General features: G+C 35.1%; 1 protein-coding gene across 15 annotated transcripts in view; it reads left to right on the plus strand.

Annotated features, from left to right (window-relative positions):
• Positions 1–20,201, plus strand: part of BAZ2B (bromodomain adjacent to zinc finger domain 2B) — a 342,755-nt gene that overhangs the window by 104,770 nt on the left and 217,784 nt on the right. Inside the window, exon 1 of one of the 15 annotated variants that reach the window (XM_027865737.1) lies at positions 1,867–1,953. The exons of the other annotated variants lie outside the window; for them this stretch is intronic. The gene's annotated coding sequence lies outside the window, so the exon portion shown is untranslated. Of the gene's footprint in view, positions 1–1,866; positions 1,954–20,201 lie in introns of those variants that run through there. 15 annotated transcript variants of the gene reach the window in all.

The following is a 20,201-nucleotide window of genomic DNA, read 5'->3' on the forward strand; positions in this document are numbered from 1 at the left end:
AAAGACAATGTTTTATCTAAACTTTGCTTCTGTACCAACGTTGTCCACAATGTTCTGCACACAGGTACATGCAAAATTTTGTTGAATTGAATTAAACTGATTTCTTCCTTCCTTACTCCTTAGCATGTCTGTAAAAGATAAAATGCAACTAAGACATATTTATAATTTTAACTTAAAATTCACATTTTAAATTTAAATTCAAAGTTTTGAATTGCTGAATTCAAAATTAAAAGATACCTAAGACAGTTAAATTTTATCCTTGTTGATATTACTTTCCCAGTATCCTATCCTATCCTATAGTCTAGGCTCTTAAGAGAGATCACCCCCCCCCCCAAGGAAGATGTGTGTGCGTGTGTGTGTGTGTGTGTGTATACACACATTATAATACATATTTATGGATATGCACACTTATTTAACAAATCCTGTAGCATGACACTTATTTGCATAGCTATTAATTTTCTTTCCTTGTCTTTCCTTTTTTCTCTTCTTTTCTTTCTTTTTTTCTCCCAAGTGTTCTTGAAGCAATCACTTGGATTCATTACTTCAGTCTTAAAGAACAATTCTCAATTGCTGCTCATTTAGTTAAACTAGCAGTAGTAGGAAGGGCATCTATTCATCTCTTGCCTAATTTAGTGCTGTCTCCATTTAGGAACTATTGTTCTCATGTACAAGGATGAGGATCAACTTATCAGAAGAGTTGCCTAAATTTATGGAACCATCTTATTTTTTAGGCAAAACCATTGGGAAAGCATTAATTATCACCCACTTATTTAAAGTAAAGAAATATAGAAGGTATGCATTTGGATGAGAAAAAGTCATATTGCAGATTAAAAAGCAAAGAGGCACAAAAACAATATATCACCAAAAATAATAATTCATAACTTTGGAACGTGTTCAGTACCTGCCAATTTAATTACATCTTTACTTTAACATAATAACAATAATTATAACTGACTAAGAAACCAAGAATAATAAGCTCCGTTAACACTATTTTAAGTGTTTTTGATAAGCATACCTGTTTTTAATAGAAGACGGAAGGCAATTATGCCTCTTAAGTAATTAAAAGGTGTTTTTTCCTCCAATTTGCACAAAATTTTACTGGAAAAAAATATTTTAAGGGAATCATAAGCTTCTGGTTTTAAAATTTATTTTAGAATATGGCAATACTTTTGTATTAACAAAATAATGCTAGTTTACTTTACATTTTAAATCTTTTTCATCAAGTACATCTCGGACAGTTGTATTTTCATTAGCTAATGGGGTTTCAGTTTCAATTTAAAAATTAATAAGGCAAGATCTTTTTTTCCCAAAGAGCATCACCTGTTTGATTTATATGTTTTTGCTTTTATAAAGAAGCCATATGCAAGTGTTTTATTCAGCACCTAATATATGCCCATTGCTTCTTCAAGAGAATGCTCAAGACTTTTTCCAATCTAAATGATCACTACCATAGTAGTACATTCTCTCAGCACTTGACATATGGTTTGGACTAAATTATATTTTATTTACTTTTCATCTCAAGTTATTTAATGGATGTCATCTTACCTCAGCAAACAAAATTTTAGGCTCCTTGAGGGCAGGTATTATGTCTTCTACTTCTTTTGTATTTCCCACAGAACATTCTATAAAGAGAGTTGACTGAGTAATTGCCAGTGTGGCCAGACACCATCATAATGTTAACAGCTGATATTTAGATAGCATTTATTGTTTACTTTACATGTATTACTTCATTTCCTCCTTATTAACAACAAAACAACCCAACCACAACAACATGGTAGGTATTAGAGTCATGATTATCTCTATTTTACAGATGAGGAAACTGAAGTTTGGAGGTATAAACTTGGGTGACTTGCCCATGGTAATGCAACTAGTATACGTACTGGAAGTAGGATTTGAGCCCAAGTCTCTCCTGGCTGATTAAATGTCCATTGATCTTTTCACTCCATCACCACTGTAAGTCATGTGGATATCGAAATCTTCTCTGCAAAAATCATCAGTGGCTCTTTTTTTTAGATGAAGTAAGACTCAGTCTTATTTGTCTGCTATTCAAGGACCTCCACAATTTGTCTTTCAAACCTTATTTTATATTCCTCTTCATCATTTCATCTATGTTCTAGTCAAACAGGACTATACTTTCTGCCCTTAGAACTTGCCTTGAATGATCTCACTTCTCTTACCTTTGTTAATACTGTTCCCTGTGTCTTGAATGTGGTCTTCTCTGACTCCTTCACTGTTGGATTTCTACTCACCTACCAAAACCCAATTCAGATGTGATGTCTTCTGTGAAATATTCCCCAGGATCAATTGTAGGTAACAAAAGAGAGGAAATTAAGTCTATTTCATACTCAAACGTTGCTACATGTAAAACATACTTTTAATATGCCTATAATTTTATATTTAATATCTTAGAAGTAAAAAATAGCAGGAATCAAAATTCTCTTAAGGAACCTTTATTCACATCCTGTGGTAATCAGAGTTCTATGGATAAAGTTGCATAGTATTAATTTGCAATAATTCTCTTGGCCTACCAGTGAGAAAGCTCAGGCCCAGAGAACTAAAGTGACTAATCTAAGGTCACATAGCTCATTAGTGAAAGAACTGGAACTATAATTACCAGGTCTCCTGGGCTACAGTACAGTGTTCTTTTTATTATAACAGATAGACTCCTTTATCTCTTTAATGTTATTTTCTTTTTAAAAAGATTATTAAAATGATCTCTCACCCTCAGTTTCCTTCAAAGGAAAATTTCTCTTAATAGTACCATGATCACCTGGGTTCCAGTCTTCAGTAAAATTTTCCCGGTTCCCTATATATCCAGTGAGTCACTGAGATCCCTTGATTCTTCAGTTCCTTGATAGATGTGGACTCTTCCTCAAATCTCTCATGGCATTTTGTTTGGAATCTTCCTATATGCTTTTGCTTTAAATTACATTAGGTTATTCATGTAGATACTATACCTCATCTGCTTTAGTCCCTGAACTGTGTCCTTTTATGTTAGTATTCTGACGGACTGATTCTCAAGATACCTGAAATTGATGAAATGTCCCACAGGCCTCACAGACTCAACATGCCTGAAACCAATCTCATTATTTCCTCCCTCAAACCCACTTCCCCTCCTCCTAACCTCCTTATTTTGGTCAAGGGCACCACCACTCTTGATTCAGCACCCAGGTTCACAACTGAGGAGCCATCCTCAACTCTACAGTCTCACTTATTCCCTCTAATCAATGACTTGCCAAGTGTCAATTCTACCTCCTCAATGTCACTTGCATCAGAGCTTTTCACTGGACTTATATAAAATCATAATAGTTCAGGACTTCATCACCTCTCTTCTTGACTATTGCAATAGCCTTCTAATTGGTCTCCTCATATAGCCTATATCCTCTGAAATCTATCCTCCGTATCATTGCCAAATAGGTATTTCTAAAGTAAATTCTGACCATGTCACTCCCCTTAAGGAAGCTTCAGTAGCTTCCCATTAACCTCCAGAATAAAATATAAACTCCTCTGTTTGGCATTTAAAATCCCTTTGCAGTTTCACTCCAAACCTGCTTTTCCAGGCTGATTACATGTTAACTCCCTCCATTTGTTTTTTGTTTTTTTTTTTATCAGCCAAACTGACTTCCTTGCTTTTTCCCATGCACACATTTCTTCTTCCACCTTGGTGCCTTTGCAAAAGTTGTCCCCTATGCCTGCACTGTTTCCCCTCCTCTCTTCTGCCACTCGTAATCCTTTGCTCTCTTCTAGACTCAGCTTAAGTACTGCCCCACTGCTTTTGAAAAGCCTTTTCTAATTCCCTGAATGGCTAATTCTCCTTCTGACCATCACTATATATTTATTTTGTATATGTCCTACATTTACTTATCTGTGAACCTTCTGTAAGCTTTTTGAATTAGAGGCTTTCTCATTTGCACTTTTGTTACTTTTATGCCTGTAACAGTGCCTGGCATCTGGGAAAAACTTAATAAATGCTTATTGATTGATTGGTTAAATCAGGGGAGGATACAAAATACTTGAAAAGAAATCATGAACCTTATTTTTTTAGAAAGACAATAGAGAAAATAATATTAACTACTGAGAAATATACCTTTTGCCATCTCTACAAAATCTTTATGAGAATAATCTATACATATATCAAGAATACCCCTTATAATGATATGAATGAGGAATTAGCAGACTTTCACAAAGGAGTCTATGGCGGACCATAACTTTATAGTCACAACTGACTGAAAAGTGAAGAGAATATATATGTACATATATATGTATGTATGTATAGACATACAACATATGTATGAATATGTGTGTATGTTTATGTACGTATGTACACATGTATAGATATATCCATACACAACACACATATATATAGCTTGATTTCTTTAGATTAATTACTACCTCAAAAACTTCTCTCCAACATGTTGTGTTCCCATGTCTTATGCTAAAATTATACCAGATTCCTTGAAAGATATAATAACGATTAGCTTTGTTAAGCGAAAGCTTTGCCTTTGGGATATTGTGCTGTCCTTTTAATATCTCCACTCTTTTACCTGAAACAATAACCTGTTTTTTGTTAAAACAATATTTTTCCATTGATACTGTGTGGCTAAGACATGGAAGGCCAAAGTCTACTAACAATTAAAGTTGCAGATCACTTAAAAGACAGTGCAGAGCATGGAGGACTGGAGCCTATGATCAATGGAGATAATGGAGAAAAAGGACAAGGGAAGTAGCGTGAAGGATGCAGAACCAGAAAAGGAGGGCAGTCCATATGCTCCATTGGTATCCTTATGAGGTCAGGAGATCCTGGGGAAGGCCTCTAGCATTTTGGGTAGACTCCCGCTGGAAGATTTATGGGAGAACATGAACAAGGGTCACACAAAACGAGAACGAATAGATCTGTTTCATTGTGAACTGTTAAAAGGAGTACCCTCATTGATGAGAGTGTCACAGATTCATCAAAGTGTCAAAGTATCTGGTGTGTATCCCAGTGCCTTGCGTATAATAGCAGGCACTTAATAAATGTTTCTGAGATTTACTTGTTACATTGAAATGCCTCTTGCACTCATCCTTTCCTTTCCATTCCATTTTTTTCTACCACCCAACTTTTTTGGGGGGGGCAGGGCTAGGCAATGGGGTTAAGTGACTTGCCCAGGATCACACAACTAGTAAATTTCAAATGTGTGAGGTCAGATTTGAACTCAGGTCCTCCTGACTCCAGGGCCAGTGCTCTATCCACTGTGCCACCTAGCTGCCCCTACCACTCAACTTCGCTCATGTTTGAACTCCTGAAATAGCTTCTTAATTGATATTCTTGTCTTCAGTCCCTTTACCCACCCTGCTTCCATCTAATCCAGTTGGTGTACATTGGGTATACCATATGAAATTAATCTTTCAAAATGACTCCATAATTTCCTGCTCCCACACATTTGAACATGCATTCTTGCCTAAAATTTCCTTTTCCACTGGACATGAACGGCACAATTACATATGCATTTAATCTCTTCTCCTAGCAAAGCTGAGGATGGGAAATTGCTTGAGCTTGGATGCTGTGAGCTGTAGTAGGGCTAAAACCGATCTGCTGTTTTAAGTCTGGATCAATATAGTGAGCCCATGGGAGCAAGGTAAAGGAGGGACCACCAGGTAGCATAAGGTGGGGTGAATTGGTCCAAGTTGGAAACAGAACAGGACTAAATTCCCTTGTGGATTAGCATGGAATCAGCCAATGAATGAACATTATATTTCCTGCCTTGGACAAGATAGGGAAATCCAATCTCAAAAACAAAACAGAAACCCTTAGAATTCTCTTTTCCTTTTAATCTGTTTACTGAATCCTGCCCATCCTTCAAAGCCTGGCTCCAAACTGACTTCCTCCGTGAAGCAAACTTCCACTGGCCACTCCAGCCAGCAATGAACTCTTATGGCACATTTTGTCTGTTATATTCATCTGACACTTAATACATACTGTTTTGTATCATTAGTTGTCTTTTGACTTTACTATCTCTGATTTTCTTAGCTAGATTATAAGCTTTTTGAGAGGGATAGAATTGTATTTCTTTCTTGTGCCACTTTCTTCCTTCCCCCAACTTGGCACCGTGTCTTTCATATGTTTATCCATTAAGTGAATACATCATTTTAAAACTCATTCAGTTTGTATAGATGACTAATTTTGAGACAAAGGTAATGCAATATCAGTTAATAAGGATGATTATTTTAATTTATGGTGATGCTGAGAAGCAAAGAAAACTTAACAGTGATTGTTTTTCCGAAAGGATGAAAGAAAAGACTTGGATAACTTTTTTAGTCAGTAAATAGCATCTTTTCAGAAGAATAACATTTTTTAGGCCTTACTTTTCTAGATAACAAATGGAAGTGTAAAACTAAAATTTCCCTAGTATTATTTTATTGGTAAAACCAGTTAGTTTTATGTTTTTAAATGGTTAAAAAGGGCTTTAACTAAAGCTCAGAGAATTTCCACAGCTTAGAATTACCTTTTTAAAAATCCAGATTCTAAGAATTTCATCTTTTAATGTTTCTGTTCCTTTAAACATTTTCATTTTTTATAATTTCTATTATTTAACAAAATGACATACTTTATATTAAATTAATTTTTACCACATTATTTTAATGGAAACTAGATAAGTCATCTAAATTATCTGTCATAAAGCCTATATTGAAAATTATACAGTATAGTCTCATGTTTTAAAGTACTATGAATGTAACTGATTTAGAATGTATCAGCAAACCAACAAGAATTATAGAAAATATGTACACTTTAAAAATTCTTCTGCAATTCAGTGAGAATAAAAAATGGTACATTAGAGGACAGCTTTAATACCTATCACCTGAATAAAGCATAGGCTTAGAGCTTGTAGAGGGGATATATGTATCATCTGTTTTAGATGTATTACAGAGGTGATGTCAAGGTGAAAGCAGACTTGCAGAATGGTTGGAAATCATTGATATTCTGACTCTGAAGCTGTAAATGGCTCTGTGGCAGATGGAGTCTTTGTCAAGGAAGAAAAATGGCAGCTTTGGAGCATCAGAGATGTTTTGCTGGAAGTTCAACACACACACAAGGCTGTGACCTTAATTCTAGAATTTCTCCCAGCCTTTAATAAATTGTCTTCAGCTTTTCTGTACCAAAAGTAGACATAGTAGATATCATAATTCAGTCCAAATCAAGGTGTTTTGTTGTTTAAAAAAAAAACCCACAAGTGTCTTACCTAGAACCTATCAAATGAACTTTTAAAGGAGCTTGTAATTCTAGGCAAGATAAGTGATAGAAATGTTTAAGTTGATATGTAAATGTTTTCATGTAAAAATACAACTTTTCCAGAGACAAAGACACTCTCTAGATGGAAGGATCTTGAAGACCGTCTGGTTGAATCTTCCTTTTTTATTTTTAAAAATGAGGAAACCAAGGCCCAAGGAAATAAAGGGACACGAAAGATCATATAGCTATAAAATATTATTTATACAGTTGTATGAGCTTTATGCAAAAAAATGCATAAATTAGGAAAACTATAATAGTGACCTGGAAAATACACTGAAATGGCAAAAATAAATTTCTGACTTTTTTTTTATAAAAAGTGAACCCAATTTTATGGGCACATGCCATTTCAGTATATTTTCCAGATCATTATTAAGCTACTCAGCAAATTTTTTACCGTGTTATGTTGATTTTATGTCTTTAAATTTAAGATACATGTATATAAACTATATAGCTTCATCCATCAAATACCTGAGTCACTTAAATGTATATATGCTAGAGTTGCTTATTTAGAAGTTGTCTTTTAAAATTACATGTAGCAGATGCTCTGCTTGTTTATAAGTATTTTAAAAGTCATATGCTGTATTATTTTACAAAATTGCTGCATGTGTCAATGAGATTTTCTTGCGGTTCAAGAGGAATATATAGCCCCAAGAGTGTAGAACATCATGTACAGTATGTTCAATTGGACAGTTGACCTATACTGAAGAGTAATAAGTCATTGTTAAAATTAAAAGTGGAGGCATTTCACAACGATAACCTACTAAAACCACTTGACAATAGTTAACATTATAGAAAGCAATCACTGTACGTCACAGATGAAAATGACCCTTTGCTTTATGGGGTCAAGGTTGCTGTGGTAGAATATGTTCTTTTAAAGTGTTTCAGTCAGGTTGTAGTTTTTGCTTTGAGCAGTATCTGACTAGTATGATCAGACACTATAGATGTAATTTCGTGTGTTATGACGTGGGTACCCATTATATGGCAAACCAGTTTCTAAAGACTTGTTGAAAGGCAAACCACTTTTTTTACAGCCTATACACCCCAATGGATTGCAGTTCTGTAATGGGTGCCCATCACCACGAATTGTGAAATATAAAGTTACATTGCAGCATGACCTTTTTTGATTAAGGGAAAGAAGGTGAAGCATAGCAAGGGTAAAGCTGAATGGTTCTTAATACTTAAAATCATTTATGTAGAGATGCCTGTCAGCCAGCCAGGACTCTTGCCCAGTACAAAATATACACTTGAGAAGTAACATTCTCACCATCAATTTATGGATTGGCATAATTATGAAAATGAATGAATATTTGCCTGCTATTTCAGTATTATCTGTTTTGATGTGAACTTAATACATTGCTGGGCCTTTAGAAATATTATGATTATATATCACCTATAGCTGCTGAACCATATTAAATGTAATTGGGAAATGTTTAATAAAATATATAAAAATACAGTACAACACAAATAATGTTAATTTGTGGTTTTCTAAGTCAATATGCAATGGCAGAGATCTGTTTCTATTTGGATATAACACCAGTGACCTATAACCAAGATTTGCCACTGTATTTATAGGGTAATGTAATACAGAAACAGATTTGTTCTCCTTAGGGGAAAGGCCAATATGAATGAATGGAAAGTCTGAATACAGACCTTTTGAAAAATGAGGTTTTATGACTTTCAAACACCATGAATTAGATTAAGGATGGGTTGATGCCATTCATTTCAAGAAGAAATTCTTGAGGCCCTGGATTAAGGAATGTAAACTGTAAAATGAAAACTGCCTGATAGTCCCTTGCAGGCAAAGGCTGTTTTTTGTTGTTTTTATATTCCTAGTGTCTAGCATAATGCCTTGCATGTAGTTGGTACTTAATAAATGTTGGATTGAATTAAATGAATAGATAAAATGCTTTCTGGCCAACAAAATAATTGTGTAACCATGGTGTTTCGAAATGCGTTTAAAATTTTAGGTATTATTCTCTTAAATAGTATAAATACTCCTCTTCAGTTTTATTTGTATGGAAATGGCCTTTAGTTATCATCTAGTATACCCTTTCATTTCATAGATGAAGAAACTGAGGCCCAAAGAGTTTTAAATGACTTGCCTGTGGTCACACAATAAATATCAGAATCTAATTATTCTGACTTCAAATCCAGCATTACTTCTTGTATACAACTTAAATGACTTGGAATGTGTTCAGCAAAATGTTTCTTCTAAGACCATTCCATTTTGTAATAATTATTAATGTAAGTAAAGGAGCATCACAGTCTAAAAAATACTGGAGTTGGAATCATATAATCTGGATTTAAGTCCTGATTCTGATACTCTCACCTTTGGCTAGTCCCTTAAAATCCCAGAGCATCAGTTCCTTTATTTGGAAATAATGCTACATAAGAGCTTGTTCAAAATAAAATACTTTGTCTACTTCAAAGCATTATATAAATGAGAGTTATACTGATTAGTTCATAGAATTTAGGATTAGAAAGCAATTTAGAGATTATCAGACCAACAACCTTATTTTATCAATGAAGAATCTCAGGCCCAAAGAGGAAAAATGATTTGCCTATCATACAGCAGGTAATAGAACTGGGATTCAAACCAGGGTTTTTGGACTCCCAATCCAGTGCCTGTACCTGCCCATTAATGATTCCTAGCACATCCAATTTTCTGATATTTGTGTGTGGAGTTCTGTCATGGACCCCTTTGCCAGTCTGGTGAAGCCTATGTGGACTCCTTTGAGGATAATTTTTTAAATGCATAAAATGTATGGCAGTGCAAATGAAGCCAATTAAGTTGAAATACAGTTTTTTATATATATATATATATTTATATATAAATTTTTTTTAAAGTTCATGGACCACAGGCTCAAAACCTTTGATCTAAAGGCTCAAGAATTTCCAAAGCTTGGGGCCATAGCTTTAAGATTACAGTTTTGTTTCTTGTGGCAACCAGGCTTCAGGTATTTGCTTTGCCATATTTGGGAAACTGACTCATATCTGAATTTCCTCTTGCCAGTTTTAATAGCTCCTTACAATGGGCCTTATTCCTTATTAAGGTAGTACTTTCATGGAGCAGTCATGGCTTTGTGCCTACACATATTGTTCATTTAAAATCCTTCTTTAGTATTTCAAATATACTTTACTCTGCAGTGGGGGGCGGAGGGAAACATAAATTGTGAACTATTAGACTGTGTCTGTAGCAACTTTATGATGAGGATTTGTCTCACCCAGAATATCTAATACAATGTCTATTTTTAGGATTCTATTGCAGTTCTTGCTGCTATTTGTAAAAAAATGTAGCTTGTTCCTTGAAGCTAGGCACTAAGGTACCATGAAAATGAAGGTAGTAGACTTACTACTGTGGTTGCTGTCAGCTCTTTCAGTTTGTAGTACTGCTGCTTTCTTAACAATTATTGGTTTTGTGAATTAGTAACAATTATATACAGGATAGGGCATTAATTTTATCAGTTGCACAGGTGAATTTAAAATCTAATTTGTGCAGTCAGGCAACCAATAGGATAGATAGCCGTTTAATTACTAAATAGGTTGCATTTACAAGGATGGAAATGGATCCTGGGCAAATAGCGTGGCTCTCATTTAAAGGAGAGGCTATACTCCTGCAGATTTTTACAATGCGTTTCAACATTTATGGATACTTGTGAGTCGTACTCTTGAATAAAATTTTAAAGTACTTTGGAAAAATTACTTATAATTACATACCTTTAATAAATATCACTGTTGAACAATGAGCATTTCTAGGCCAGATGCAGTAGAAACATTTGATGGATTTTTCCAAAGCTTTTGCAGTTTGAATGTCACTAAAAATATGGAAATGGTTGTCATTTTGTTGGCTACTAAATCCCACATGTTTATGCCACTGACATTTCACTGACTGCTTTTCAATAGCTGAAAGTACCTAAGGAATTAGGTTATTACAAGTTGAACAGAAGGCTTTCAAATATAAATAAATATTATTATTTTTTATTGATTATCTGCTAGATAAGCACTAGCCTAGCTGTAAAAGTTTCTGTGAGATTTATTCTCCAACTGTAACAAAAATTTTATTAGACATATTACAAGAATTTGTTATAGAAATAAACCTGCATTGTTTCCATAGCTAGCATCCATTGATTTTTCTTTCAAAGGTACATTAACAGTGCTGATAGAAGCAGAACAATTAGGATTTACATTTTAAAAAATAAACATGGTAAATTGAAAGCAGTGCAGTATAATATTACAGTACTGAATGATTTTGGCTTACCAAAGCAGTAAAAGCTAAAAGAGGACACAATATTGAAAGGTCGAGAAAAATGAAAGAAAGAACAAACGATGCAAAAAGAAAATGACACTGAGGTCTTGGTTTAATACATATGTATTCCAGGTTGATGGTTGATTTCATTAGCAAATCTCATTGTTATGCAATGTCTGTTCTTCTGCAGCAGAATGAATATTGTATTCTCACAGGCCTTGTGTGTGTCTTTTTTATGTTGATAGATAAATGAAAATATGTACATTTACAGCTTTCTTTGGTGTCTACTTTTTTCTTCTTTTGATGAAAAAGAAACAAAATTGTATCTTATTTTTAAATTTGTCTGAAAGCAGATCCAATTTTTTTCTTTGAAAGATATATTTTCCCATGAACATTCCAAGATACTTACTAAGATGTTTAATATTCAGACTGTTTTTGCCTATCTACAACTTTTTGAAATAAATGCAATAACACATGATAATAAAATGTGCCTATATGATTGACTCCATCATTTCTTTTTATGATAATACATGTGTGTATGAATGTGTATGTTAAATAAAGTGTCTTGCAGTATAGCAAGTGAAAGTACATCCTTAAATTCTAAAAATAGCATTCAAAAGAGCTGAAATTACATATTATGATGACTATTATGTTTGGATTAATTTCAGAAGAGAAAATTTATAAATATTTATTGGTCAGGGTCTGAGTATTTGCAGGGTTTTGTTGATGGTAATAGAGAATAGATTGTTTTGAGACATGGTTGATAATTTAAATGTTGCCTAAACATTGTTGAACACAATTGCCATTTACTAATAATTAAAAGGTTGATCTCAGATAAATTAGTAAAATAAGCTCAGTTCTTCATGGAATTCACTCAGTTAACCAATGTAAGTTTTTGACAAGCTTGCACAATTCCCTAAGGATTGATTAAATATAAACTATGTCTATGTATGCCATGAGGAACTCACAGCTATTTGGTTGTTGGTCGTAGTGGGGTAAGCAATGTATTTGCTCCCCTAGGGGTAGGGAAGGGAGCAGGTGCAACCTTTGCCTTGGGAAGCAAACACTGGCTTCTGCATCGACTGGGTTGTAATTAGGTGATGTATTTAGAGAAGAGAAGAAGAGAAGGAAAGTTGCTAGTATTTCTAAAATGGTCCCAGAATTCTGTCAATGTAGAGTGAGTAATTTCATGGTAGTAGGTGAGAAGAGGGAAGACTTTCCAAGGTAGCGAGCCATGGTGGCTGCCATGATCCCTAGATTCCAAGGTGGCCTCACTTTTTTCTCTGCCCTTTTAGGAATCATCATTTTAGATCTGGGGAGTAAAGGACAAAGCAGGAGTTTAATAGTAATAGTTTGAGTGGCCACAAATATAGCTCTTGCTGCCTCCCTAATTTCACCTTTGGAAACCATTTCCTTCCTTTAGGGTGTTCCTGTAGCAAAGGACAGAGTATTAATAACAGCAGCACTCATAAAGACAACTCCTCCAGTAAGCCAAAAAGGGGTTGGTTCAGGTGGAATATAGGCTATCCCCCTGCTGTTGGAATTCTAGAGGATAATAGGAGGTTTTGTCAAAGCACCTTATCTATGTTACTGTTAAATTTATGGTTGTGGCAACATTGATACCTCCTAGAGCCTGTCAGAAACAGACATTGGCACCTTTAGGACTGTGTGATTGGTTTTTTGTTTTGTTCTGGCAATCCCAGCTGTGTTATTTTGCTATGGATCAGGTTTGGGTAGTATTTATCATGACCAAATGGGCAAGAGTAGTTCCAAAGTGGCATTTGTTTTGATATAGGAATACAACCATCTCTTTTATGAATTACCAGCATTTCAAAACCAACTTCACTAGATTCTTCAAATGTTTATACTGGTGCATGAAAGAGCCACTGCCATGTTAGGCATTTGACAATTGACAGTCATTAATCACATACATTAGTGAATTTTTCAAGGATGACAAAAAATTTTCAAGGATGACAAGAATTTGTGGAGCATAGGATGGTGGCCTAATTAACATGATGTACAACTGAGTGATTACTTGGAAGAGGGAAAAAAGGGACAGGCTTGAGGCAAGGTAACAGGGTAAAGTCATTTAAGGGCAGTAGGTTACCTAGTCTGTTCATTCAGTGGCTAGTGGGAGAGTAATCAAATGATGAAATATTTCCTACAATGTGGTACATACTGGAGATACAAATACAATGAGTCAATTCCTGCTTGCAAGGAGATTACATCTAAAGGAGGAGGAAACAAGTGTGTGTGTGTGTGTGTGTGTGTGTGTGTGTATAAACATGAAGAGTATATATACATTATGGTTACGTTTGAGGTAGTTTGAGGAGAGCATGAACAGTTGAGGGGATCAAGAACTACTTCATGTATTGAAGAGATTCTATGAGTAGAGATGAGGAGGCAGGGCATTACCAAGAGAGTGTGTAGATAGAGAAGAGTAGTGGGACTAGGATAGGGCCTTAAAGAACACTAACAGTTAGGTGGTATGATCTGGATGATTATGGTTTTCCACAATCGTTCATTTGTTGTAGCAAAGGAGACTGAGAAGGAGCGATGATACAGGTAGAAAGAAAACTAGGAGAGCCTAGAGCAGGGGTGGGAAACCTGTGGCCTAGAAGCCACATGTGGCCCTTTAGGTCCTCAAGTGTGGCCCTTTGATTGAATCTGAACTTCACAGAACAATCCCCTTAATAAAAGAATTTGTTCTGTAAAACATGGACTCAGTCAAAAGGCTGCACCCAAGGATAAGAAGAGACGAAATGGATATAATGAGTATAGATAGTTTTTTTTTTAGGATTTTGGATGAGAAACTGATAAAGGATGATAGTTTGAGGGATTGGTAGGATCTAGTGAAGGTTTGGGGGTGCTTGGAGGAGACTTGTCCATGTTTGAAGGCAGTAGAGAAGGAACCAGTAGGTAGGAAGAGGTTGAAAATTAGAGAAAGTATGATTGAGATTTCAATCTGCTGGGAGAAGATAGGAAGGGAAGGGATCAAAAACACATGTAGAGAAGTTGGCCTTGGCATGGAGAAGGGCCACCCAATTATTATCCAGAACACTATGGGAAAGGAAGAGAGCTGGGGGAGGGGCATCTAGGGACATTGAGATGAAGAGAAAGGGATAAAATGGAGCTCACATAGAATGGTCTCAATTTTCTCAGGAAAGAGACAAGATCTTCAGTTAAGAGAAGAAGGAAACAGGGAGATGTGAGAGTCTTGAGAAGAGGTTTGGAATAAATAATTTACATAGGAAGTGAGATTTGGATCAATTAAGAAAGAATAAAAGGATTTCCCTGCTGCTGTAAGGATCCAGTGAAAGTTTGATAACATGAATCTATGATGTATACCCAGTTATGGTTTTGTGAACATGAATCTATGATGTATACCCAGTTATCATGGTTTTGTGATTTTCTCCAACTCCATTTATTAGCCTGATAGTAGGAGAATAAAAGGTAAATGGTAGGGATAATCTGGGGCTGAAATTTGGCAAGGGATGAGGCAGTATGATAAAAGGGATAAAGAATTTTGGGAATAGATGATAATGTAGTATTGATTTGGCTAACTGTTGGGTCCATATTAGAAAAGGGAGAAAGAAGTGAAGTCAGAACATGGGTAATGGCCTGAGAAAGTACCGAGGAGTGGAGATGAAGGCAAGGAGGAGAGGAGAGACATAGGGAAAGATAGATTCAAAGGAGATTATGGTCAGAGGAGCATCATTTTTTGATGACAATAGAGAAAAAGATCATGGTAGGAACTTTTGCAGCCATTGGTCATTCCTTATGATTCTGGTATCATGTTGGTTTAAATGCCATAATAAATTTACTTTCATTTCAAGGATACATTACCATACTGTTTATAATAAATAATTTTCCTAACATGTGCTATGTGAGCTGGACTTGTTCAAATTCCTCTTTTGATAATGACAATGGTCACTATATGATAGGTCACTTAACCTCTCTGATCATCAATGTCCCTGTCTGCAAAATGTGGAGAATAATAACTTTAGTCCTTCACAGAGTTGTTTTGAAGCTCAAATGAGAGAGAATGTAAAACAAACTTTAAAGTAAATATCATTATTTTTATCTAATAATGTCAGATTACAGTCTTTTATTTATAGCAGAATTTTGCAGGCATTTTCAAAAGAAACTGAGTATGCATTATAGGCATATAATAGACTATTCTTATAATAATAATCTAGTCACCACAGGCCAGTGGATAAGTGAAGAAAATAAATATAAAGTAGGTAGATTCCCAAATATTTTGTAACTTCTATAGTTAATCTGATTGGAAATTCTCTTTCTATCTCCTCCTGCTGGGTTTTATTGGTAGTATACAGAAATTCTGATGATTTGTGTGGATTTATTTTATAACCTGCAATTTTGCTGAAGTTATTATTTCAATTACATTTTTTGGTTAACTCTCTGTATTTCCTTTAATAAACTACAATATCCTCTGCAAAAAAGCAATGATTTTGTTTCTTTTATGCCTATGTTTATTCCCTCATTTGTTTTTCTTGTCTTACTGCTCTACCTCACATTTCTAATACTGTCACAATTGTAGTGATGGACATTCTTGATTTACTCCTGATTTTATTGGCTGTGCCTCTAGTTTATCCTCACTACAAATGATGTTGGATTTTAGTTTTGTATAAATGTTATTTGCCATATTTATATTCTTTTGCTTTTTATTGTTTTAAAAACCAAAGTACGCCATTAAAATACAATAACAGTAGCTTATTCCGCATGTTTAGATATAATCTTGTGATTTTAGATTATCCTTGTTACTAGTATAGTCTATTATATTTATAGCTTTCCTAATATTGAATCAAGTCTTCATTCCTGGTATCCAACCTGACAGTAATGTATGCTTTTTGAAATGTTACTGTAGCTTCTTTGCTATTATTTTTTTATTGAAGATACTGATTTATAGTTTTCCTTCTCTGTTTTGACTCTCTTTGGTTTAGATATTAAGACCACATTTGTGTCATAGAAGGGATTTTATAGGACCCCTTTTCCCATTTTTCAAGTCATTTATATAATATTTGTTTAATTGTTCTTTAAATATTTGATAGAATTAGGTTATAAATCCATCTGATCTTTTTTGAGGGGTTCAATTCTGTCTTGTTCAGTTTATTTTTCTGAAATTGGGTTAAGTTCCCAATTTCTTCTGTTAATCTGGGCATTTTACATTTTCAAAAAATATTTGTCCATTTCATTTGGTTTAGGTTTTTTTTTTTTTTTTTTTTGGTGAGGTGACTTGCCCAGGGTCACACAGCTAGTAAGTACTAAGTGTCTGAGGCTGAATTTGAACTCAGGTCCTCCTGACTCCAAAGCCAGAGCTCTGTCCACTGCACCACCTAGCTGCCCCCCATTTAGTTTGTTAATTGGGTATAGTACATATGTACTCACATAAACATACACACACATACATAGTTGGGCAGAATAGTCTCCAATAATTTCCTTTCATCTTTTGTTTTGAAACCTGCTTATTTGTTTTTGATACTGGTATATAGTTTTCATTCTTAACAATCAAGTTAGCCAATTGATTATCTACGTTTATTTTCTTCTGCCTTTCAGATGTTCTATTTTGGAGTGAATTTGAACTTCTTTTTAGGGTGAGGCCTTGTACTCTTCTGGAGAAAAATTGGCCTTTTTTGGTCCTCACCTGTATTATCCAGGGTCATGACACTGATTGCTCTTGTTAATGAATGTTGTGTTCTTCAAGGATCACGGAGCTTTCATACTTTTAGAGCAACACCAGTAGTCTGCTCTAGGGCATGATCCATCTGCTTGCTGCCCCCTTCATTTGGACTTCATAGGCTACCAACCCCAGTCTGGGTCTGAAAGACACATCTGCAAGCTTGCCTCTGGTTGGAGTTCTAGAATACAATTCTGGCCATAGTCCCTGTCAAGAACCTGACAGACCTTGCAGGTTTAGAATGACAACTTCATGGTGCACCGCTTGTCCACATTCCTTACCCTGATTATTCAACTGTCATCCCTGGGAACTATAGATGACTCTAGGGTCTTACTCTGGTTTTTGAGTAATACAGCTACAGGCTCACTGTTGGTCTTCCCTCCCTTCCCAGGTAAACAGCTGCAGGCCTCAGACTTGGTCTTGGTTGGATTTGTAATCCACTTTGGACACGGCTGTTGGTTTATGTCTATTTCTTCTCCTTTTCCTGTACATAGCCACAGACCCTAGTCCAAAACTCAGTCTGGAAAACTTTGCAGTGGCTTTCTTGGCTGGACTCCATCCCTAGTGTTCGCAGGCTTCTGACCATCTTCATATACTAATCTGGGCTGAAAAATGACCCACTGTGATTTCCTCCTGGATTTTCTGTTCACCACTGAGTCTGTTGATCTCCCTTGATCTTTGTTGCAGTAATTGTGGAAGAGACTTGGGTTGTACTGTTCCTTTTTACTTGGCCATCTTTGCTGCTCCAAGCTGTGACTATTCAAAGCTATGTTGAACCAAAGAAGTGACAGCTTGTGTAGGCTTTATATACAATGTCAAGCAACAAGTCAGCAGTCATCACAAGCCTTGTATTGACTTGTTACAGCATGAAAAAGTGACCAATGGAAATTATACTGTCCAGTAGGAGTAGTCAGGGGCATTAAATGAAATGATATGTAAACTATTTTATAAAATTTAGTATGTTATATAAATGTTATCTTTTATTATTATGTCCTGAAACTTAGCCGTTCACTACAGGTAGATTGGGTACAATCCATTTAGCTTGAAGTAGGGGCATACTTGAGTTATAGCATATGATTATTAAAAAAATGAGTTCAATCTGCATTAGGGTGAGACTCTTTGTACTAGATGCAGGATGAAAGCACAGAATAAAAATGCTAATTGTATCTTTAAAAAGGTGGGGAAACTAATACAACTACCTATTCTGGATCTGATTCTCAGCTTCAAGGAAGAACCGGAATGAAAATTATATGAAACATGGGAGAATGACCACTCCAACTTCGAATTTATTATAGGAAAAAAGAGAAGAGCTGGATATGATCTAAAATGCACTCAGGATTTAGGGAGAATAAATTTTATTGGATTCCAAGAAAGGACAGGTAGAATTCCATGGTCTAAAGTTACAGGGAAGTCAGTCCTATAACTGATTGGTGGATATCAAGACTGACATTCTAGAGACACAAAGAGAAACAGTTCTCACAAGGAGGAAAAGAGGGAATTATTTAACTAGATTGCTGTGGATAATCAAGGAGCTTATGGACTGGCTTTGGTTTTTAAGAAAACAAGTACAGAATATGGAAGCAAGGGCAGGTAATGGAGAGCGAATTCCAAAGCATAAGAAAGTCATATTAAAAAAGTATCAGAGATGCTAAAGCTCTAAATGAGCCAAAGCTGACAAAAAAGTTGAGAACAACAAAAAGTTTGTAAAACTCTGTTGGGAAATAGAGGAGGGTAAAGAAAGGAGAAGAATTTTTGTTAAGTTGGCTGAGACAAGGATTACAGACAATGAAGGCAAGAAAGAGCTTTTTAATTCTCATTTTGCTTCTATTTCTTTGCCAAAGAGAATGATCTTTGAACTAGAAAGGACAAAATAAAAATAGCTAATGGGGAGCTGATGCCAAATACAGGTTAGGAGATATGAAGATAATACTACTTGAATAGATCCCATTGCCAGGTCCAGATGAATTATATTCCAGGCAACCAAGAACAAAAACAAAAACAAGAACAAAAAAAAAAAAAAACCAAACCCAACACCCAACGTATGTGATTGCTGATTCATTGTCAGTAATCTTGAAGAGATTAGAGAGAAGAAGAGTTTCATGACCTCAAAAGGACAAATTTGTTCCATTTTCCTATAGAGAATCTATTAAACAGTAAGGCTATTTAACTTGACTTCATTTCTTGGCCATTTATGCTTTATAACATAATATTAAAGATATTCTTATTGAGCATATTTAAAAGATGTAGGAATCAGAAAATGCCAGACACAAGACTAATATGATTGCCTTTTTTTGAGAGGGGAATGCTATTGATGTAATTTACCTAAATTTTTAAATAAGGATTGGATAAAGTCTCTTATGATCTTCTTGTGGACAAGTTTGAGAGATATGGGCTGACTGATAGTCTAGCTAAGTTAATTCAGAATAGATTTAATCAATGAACCCAAAGGGTCCAGTGAGTTATTAATGGTTCAATGTTAACTTGAAAGGAAGACCAGTGGAATACTCCTGGAATTCTCTGTGCTCTGTGCTTTGCTGTTTAACATTTTTATCAATGATTTGGATTAAGGACTAAATGGCATGTTTTTCAAATTTGCAGATGACACAAAAGTGGGAGGGAGAGCTAATACATTGAATTGCAGAGGCAGAATTTAAAAAAAAGATCTTGAATGGCTAGAATGTTGTTCCTAGCCTAGTAAGATGAAACATATTAAAAATAAATGAGGAGTCTTACACCTGAGTCCAAAATATCAGCTTAACAAATTCAAGATGAGTATGAAATAGTGTTTTGTCTGAAAGAGATCTGGGTGTTTAGTGTACTCTTACCTCAATATAATAGTGCCTAGCAATTAGACTGTAAGCTCCTTGAGTGAAGGAATCTTTTTTTCTTTCTTTCTTTCTTTCTTTCTTTCTTTCTTTCTTTCTTTCTTTCTTTCTTTCTTTCTTTCTTTCTTTCTTTCTTTCTTTCCTTCCTTTCTTCCTTCTTTC

The sequence above is a fragment of the Vombatus ursinus genome, unplaced genomic scaffold (genome assembly GCF_900497805.2).
Source record: "Vombatus ursinus unplaced genomic scaffold, bare-nosed wombat genome assembly UNPS02014779.1, whole genome shotgun sequence".
Taxonomy (NCBI): Eukaryota; Metazoa; Chordata; class Mammalia; order Diprotodontia; family Vombatidae; genus Vombatus; species Vombatus ursinus.